The sequence below is a fragment of the Oncorhynchus masou genome, chromosome 24, assembly GCF_036934945.1.
Source record: "Oncorhynchus masou masou isolate Uvic2021 chromosome 24, UVic_Omas_1.1, whole genome shotgun sequence".
Lineage (NCBI taxonomy): Eukaryota > Metazoa > Chordata > Actinopteri > Salmoniformes > Salmonidae > Oncorhynchus > Oncorhynchus masou.
Window position 1 is genome coordinate 91132700 of NC_088235.1, and position 6963 is coordinate 91139662.

The following is a 6963-nucleotide window of genomic DNA, read 5'->3' on the forward strand; positions in this document are numbered from 1 at the left end:
GCTGCAGCATGTGAACATGTCAGTGAGATTAAATGTTTCAGTGCCACCCCAGTGTACAGCACATGGTGAGAGGCAAGAGACGATAAAAACCTAAAACCTCAGTCAAAACACTTTGTACCATGCACATATTTCTTCCATTTTGGTTTTTAATTACATTCAGTATTAAATAACCGATTTGGCCGTGTAAGCATAAAATCAGCAGTGTGGCATGGATACAGACAAATAAAAAAAGTCAGGGCAGGTGTGGCCTGTACTTTGTTTGCAGTCTGTTGCAGCAGCCCTGCCCTCTAGAGGCCAGCCTGCAGACTGCACTGCCAGCACAAAGTGCACTGATCAGAGGTGATGAAGAAGCCTTTTTGTGGAATTTATCCCTCAAGGCCCCGTCTATTCCCTTTAAGAAGAGGAACCCCTGCATGGTGAGAGTGGAAATATGCTGAAATCACAAAAACCTGGACTTCACAATATCTATGTTGCATTGGTGTGACTAGGGGTTATGTAAAATAGTGTTCTATTGATTTCAGTCCAACCAAGTGATTTGTTCACAGAATAATTTAACTCTCAATCCCCACCAAAAACTGGTGGCCCAACCAAAGGGAGTCATGGATTATAGGGATAATTGTTTTTATTAATGTTGTACTAATCTAGACAATACTATATCACCAAAGCAGATACAATGCCTTCCTTCACATTGTTGTTACAACCGGAATTCAGAATGGATTAAATTGACACTCTCCCCCCCCCCCCGGTCGTGACCGCTCGAGCCTGTGGATTTCTGAACATAACGCGCCAACCAAATGGAGGTATTTTGGATATTTAAAAAAAATCATCTTTATGGAACAAAAGGAACATTTGTGTAACTGGGAGTCTCGTGAGTGCAAACATCCGAAGATCATCAAAAGGTAAGTGATTAATTGTATTGCTTTTCTGACTTTCATGACCAATCTACTTGGCTGCTAGCTGTTTGTAATGTTTTGTCTGCTGAGAGAGATGTCCTTACATAAACACTTGTTGGTATGCTTCCGCCAAAAAGCTTTTTTGAAATCTGACACACCAGATGGATTAACAAGCTAAACTGCGTTTTGCTATATTGCACTGGTGATTATGAAAATTGTATATTTTTAGTAATTTAATTTGAATTTGGCGCTCTGCAATTCAGCGGATGTTGACGAAAATGATCCCGCTCATGGGATGGGTGCATCAAGAAGTTAAATGCTGAGCTGTAGTCAATGACCAGAATTCTTACATAGGTATTCCTCTTGTCCAGATGGGTAAGGGCAGTGTGCAGTGTGATTGCGATTGCGTCAACTGTGGACCTATTGGGGCGGTAAGCAAATTGGAGTGGGTCTAGGGTGTCAGGTAGGGTGGAGGCGATATGGTCCTTGACTAGTCTCTCAAAGCACTTTATGATGACGGATGTGAGTGCTACAGGGCGGTAGTCATTTAGCTCAGTTACCTTAGCTTTCTTGGGAACAGGAAAAATTTTGGCCCTCTTGAAGCATGTGGGAACAGCAGACTGGGATAAGGATTGATTGAATATGTCTGTAAACACACCAGCCAGCTGGTCTGCGCATGCTCGGAGGACGCGGCTGGGGATGCCATCTGGGCCTGCAGCCTTGCAAGGGTTAACACGTTTAAATATTTTACTCACATGGGCTGCAGTGAAGGAGAGCCCGCAGGTTTTCGTAGCGGGCTGTGTCAGTGGCACTGTATTGTCCTGAAAGCGAGCAAAGTTGTTGTTTTGTTTCTCTGGGAGCAAGACATTGTGGTCCGCGATGGGGCTGGTTTTTATTTTGTAATCCGTGATTGACTGTAGACCCTGCCACATACCTCATGTCTGAGCCGTTGAATTGCGACTCTACTTTGTCTCTACTGACGCTTAGTTTGGTTTGACTGCCTTGGGGGGGAATAGCTACACTGGTTGTTTTCGGTCATGTTTCCAGTCGCTTTGCCCTGATTAACTTGTTATGGCTGCAATCCTGATATCGGGATAAGTGTCATCAACAACCGCTGAATAGCATAGCGCTACATTCAATAAATATTACTACAAATATTTATATTCATGAAATCACAAGTGCAATACAGAAAACACAGCTTAGCCTTTTGTTAATCCACCTGTCGTGTCAGATTTTGAAATTATGCTATTCAGCGAAAGCAATCCAAGCATTTGTGTAAGTTTATCGATCGCACTACAAAACATTAAGTACACTTATCATCAGGAAGCTTGGTCACGAAAATGAGAAAAGCAATCAAATGAATCATTTACCTTTGATGATCTTTGGATGATTTCACTCACGAGACTCCCAGTTACACAACAAATATTCTGTTTGTTCCATAAAGATGATTTTTATATCCAAAATACCTCCATTTGTTTTTCGCGTTATGTTCAGAAATCCACAGGAATGAGCGGTCACGACAACGCAGACAAAAATTCCAAATAGTTTCCATAATGTCCACAGAAACATGTCAAACGTTTTTTTTAATCAATCCTCAGGTTGTTAAAAAATATATATATAATCGATAATATATCATCCGCAAATGTCTTTCACAGTAGGAGAGGGAAAAACAATGGCTGTCCAAATTCTGTTGCGCAAGCAAAACTCATATGACCACTTGACGCGATGCTTTCGTTCTGGATCATTTTTCAAAATAAAAGCCTGTCTGAAGACTGTTGACACCTTGAGGAAGTGATAGGAAAATGAATCTGGTTCATATCCCTTTAAATCCAGCAAAGGGTGGCTATGGAACATTGAGTTTTCAAAATAGAAGCCACTTCCTGTTTTGATTTTCCTCAGGGTTTCGCCTGCAATATCAGTTCTACTCACAGACAATATTTTGACAGTTTTGGAAACTTTAGAGTGTTTTCTATCCAATACTAATAATAATATGCATATATTAGCAACTGAGACTGAGAAGCTGGCCGTTTATAATGGGCACCTTTTCATCCAAGCTACTCAATACTGCCACTGCAGCCATAAAAAGTTAACAGCAGTGGTTCGCGCTTTCAGTTTTGCTTGAATGTTGCCATCAATCCACAGTTTCTGATTGGGGAATGTTTTAATAGACGCTGTGGGTACAACATCACCGATGCACTTGCTAATAAACTCGCTCAACGAATCAGCGTTTTCATCAATGTTGTTGTTCGACGCTATGCGGAACATATCCCAGTCCATGTGATCGAAACAATCTTGAAGCGTGGAATTCGATTGGTCAAACCAGCATTGAACAGACCTGAGCGCGGGTGCTTCCTGTTTTAGGTCCTGTCTATAGGCTGGAAGAAACAAAATGGAGTCGTGGTCAGCTTTTCCAAAAGGAGGGATGGGGGAGGGCCTTATATGCGTTGCGGAAATAAGAATATCAATGATCTAGGGTTTTGCCAGCCCGGGTTACGCAATCGATTTGCTGATACAATTTAGGGAGCCTTGTTTTCAGATTAGCCTTATTATAATCCCCAGCTACAATATATGAAGCCTCAGGATGTGGTTTCCAGTTTACAGAGTCAAATTAAAAGTTCTTTCAGGGACGTCAATGTGTCTGCTTGGGGGGAAACTTACACGACTGTGATTATGATCGAAAAGAACTCTTGGTAGAAAATGCGGTCGACATTTGATTGTGAGGAATTCTAAGTCAGGTGAACAAAAGGACTTGAGTTCCTGTATGTTGTTATGATCACACCACGACTCGTTAATCATAAGGCATACACCCCCGTCCTTCTTCTAACCAGAGATACTTGTTTCTGTCGGCGCGTTGCGTGAAGAAACCAGGTGGCTGTACAGACTCCGATAGAGTGTCTCGATTGAGCCATGTTTCCGTGAAACAAAGAACATTACAGTCTCTGATGTCTCCCTGGAAGGAAAATCGTGCTCAGATTTTGTCTACCTTGTTGTCAAGAGACTAGCCAGGCAGCCATCTCTGTGACCACAAGACAGCACCGGTTGCAAGTTAAATATGGGTAAATCTCTAAGAGCTTTGCACACCTGGATTGTACAATATTTGCACATTCTTTTTAATATTCTTCAAGCTCGGTCAAGTTGATTGTTAATCATTGCTTGACAGCCATTTTTAAGTCTTACCATAGATTTCCAAGCAGATACAAGTCAAAACTCAAGAAGCATAAACGAAGTCTGTTTTTACATCCATTGAGATTGACAATAGCTTCTTAATGTAACCGATTTTTAAAATATTTTTATAACCAAGGGGCGAAAAAAAAGTCTACAGCTGTGTGTCTGTCTGGAGCTCATTGGCGTGGGAAATTGAGGGCCAAGAATATTTCATACGAATGTTGGAAGTTTACTAGCACGACTGGGCTTGACCAAGTCAATAGTTGATACAATGCAAGTTCCTTGGAGACAGGTCATGCATAGCCAATGTGATTTACAGGAATTTAAAAAAATATATGTTTTTATTTTTTTTAATCAGGATCTTTTCTACCTGCAATGTTTTTATTTGTTGGTTTATGTAGCCTATTTTTACATATTGGCAATAGAAGTTAATTTGTGGGGCAAAAAAGTATTTAGTCAGCCACCAATTGTGCAAATTCTCCCACTTAAAAAGATGAGGCCTGTCATTTTCATCATGGGTACACTTCAAATATGACAGACAAAATGAGAAGAAAAAAAATCCAGAAAATCACATTGTAGGATTTTTAATTAATTTATTTGCAAATTATGGTTGAAAATAAGTTTTTGGTGACCTACAAACAAACAAGATTTCTGGCTCTCACAGACCTGTAACAACTTCTTTAAGAGGCTCCTCTGTCCTCCACTCGTTAACTGTATTAATGGCACCTGTTTGAACTTGTTATCAGTATAAAAGACACCTGTCCACAACCTCAAACAGTCACACTCCAAACTCCACTGTGGCCAAGACCAAAGAGCTGTCAAAGGACACCAGAAACAAAATTGTAGACCTGCACCAGGCTGGGAAGACTGAATCTGCAATAGGTAAGCAGCTTGGTTTGAAGAAATCAACTGTGGGAGCAATTATTAGGAAATGGAAAACATACAAGACCACTGATAATCTCCCTCGATCTGGGGCTCCACGCAAGATCTCACCCCGTGGGGTCAAAATGATCACAAGAACGGTGAGCAAAAATCCCAGAACCACACGGGGAGACCTAGTGAATGACCTGCAGAGAGCTGGGACCAAAGTAACAAAGCCTACCATCAGTAACACACTACGCCGCCAGGGACTCAAATCCTGCAGTGCCAGACGTGTCCCCCTGCTTAAGCCAGTACATGTCCAGGCCCATCTGAAGTTTGCTGGAGAGAATTTGGATGATCCAGAAGAAGATTGGGATAATGTCATATGATCAGATGAAACCAAAATAGAATTTTGGTAAAAACTCAACTCCAATTAAAATATGGTTTATTTTTCTGGTTAGGCTGTGTAACCCGGTTGTCCTACTGCTTTGCTTTATCTTGGCCAGTTCGCAGTTGTAAATGAGAACTTGTTCTCAACTGGCCTACCTGGTTAAGTAAAGGTGAAAAAATAAATTGATCACTGGCTCCCTCTTTAGTAATTTGTGTGTTCATTTTTAATCACAGTGCTTAAAGCATCAGACAAGCTCAGCCTACATATAGTTGATTTTTTTTAAACATAGGGTGTGTCTATATATGTAAAAAATAAGTTGAAAAATTTGACCAATCAATTGGTCGAAAGAAGTCTACTCTCGGATCGACCAAGATCATTTTTTTCGGGGACAGCCATACTACCCATAACATGAAGCCACCAACCTGCTTGAAAATATGATGAGTGGTACTCCGTGATATGTTGGATTTGCCCAAAACATAACTTTATGTATTGCGTACGTAAAGTTGTCTTTGCCACATTCTTTGCAGTTTTACTTTAGTGCCTTCTTGAAAACAGGACTCATGTTTTATAGTATTTTTATCCTGTACAGGATTACTTATTTTCACTGTAATTTAGGTTAGTATTGTGGAATAACTACAATGTTGATCCATCCTCAGTTGTTTTCTATCACAGCCATTAAACTCTGTTTTAAAGTAAACATTGGCCTCATGGTGAAATCCCTGGGCGGTTTGCTTCCTCTCCGACAACTAGGAAGGTTGCCTGTATCTGTAGTGAATGGGACACACCATGCAAATTGTAATAAATAGCTTCACCATGCTTAAAGGGATAATCAATTTCTGCTTCATGTGGAAATTCACTTTTTGGTCCAACAGCCACTGTGGCAAGTAGATTCTTTTTTTTTTCTTTTTTTTTTTTAAACAACCAGCCACTCAGAATTTTTAACCAGACAAAACCGTTTTTGCCATAATTACACCAAAAATAGAAATGAGCATGCTTTAATATTTTTAAAGCCAAAAAAAGTATTACTTGTAAGTAAATGGGGTAAATTGCTTAAATTTCATTTTACGTTTGTGACCTGCGTCTTTAGGTACAATAAGTAAAAACTGAAACTGTTGATTTTTGATGTTTATATGTGGAACAAAGTACCTACCCTGCCAAAAGGCTGTGAGATATTGTAGTTCAGGGCTCTATGCTGATTTTAGATTTCTTACAAGGAGTAAATTATGTGCTCCTTAGTAAAATGTAGAAGAACACAAATAAATCTAGAACAATGAAAGTATATGACTAATAATTATTTATTTGAGATGATTTATTTAGATTTTTTCGGGGATGCTGCAGCACCCATAGTTCCTGTGGCTGTGTATTATGCATCTTATTTATCACATGAGTACAGCATAGATAGATTTTCCACTCAAATGCTCTGTAAGACAGTGCATGAGCTTCTGCTGCAGCATCTTGTGGTGCTTTAAAGATAACTGTGAACTCTGAAAAATACGAGATCAAATCATGACATCAGTGATCTTCATCTCGGACAGTCGGAGCTCTAGAAAGTGGCCCGGGATTCCTACTGCCTTGTGCGCATTACTGCGCTTAAATGAGAAGAAATACACATCCCCTGCACATAATGGTCATATGGGCAGGTATTCCAACGTC

General features: G+C 40.1%; 1 protein-coding gene across 3 annotated transcripts in view; it reads right to left on the bottom strand.

The window, feature by feature from the left end:
- Positions 1-6963, bottom strand: part of fryl (furry homolog, like) — a 104616-nt gene that overhangs the window by 83922 nt on the left and 13731 nt on the right. The gene's annotated exons all lie outside the window — the stretch shown is intronic.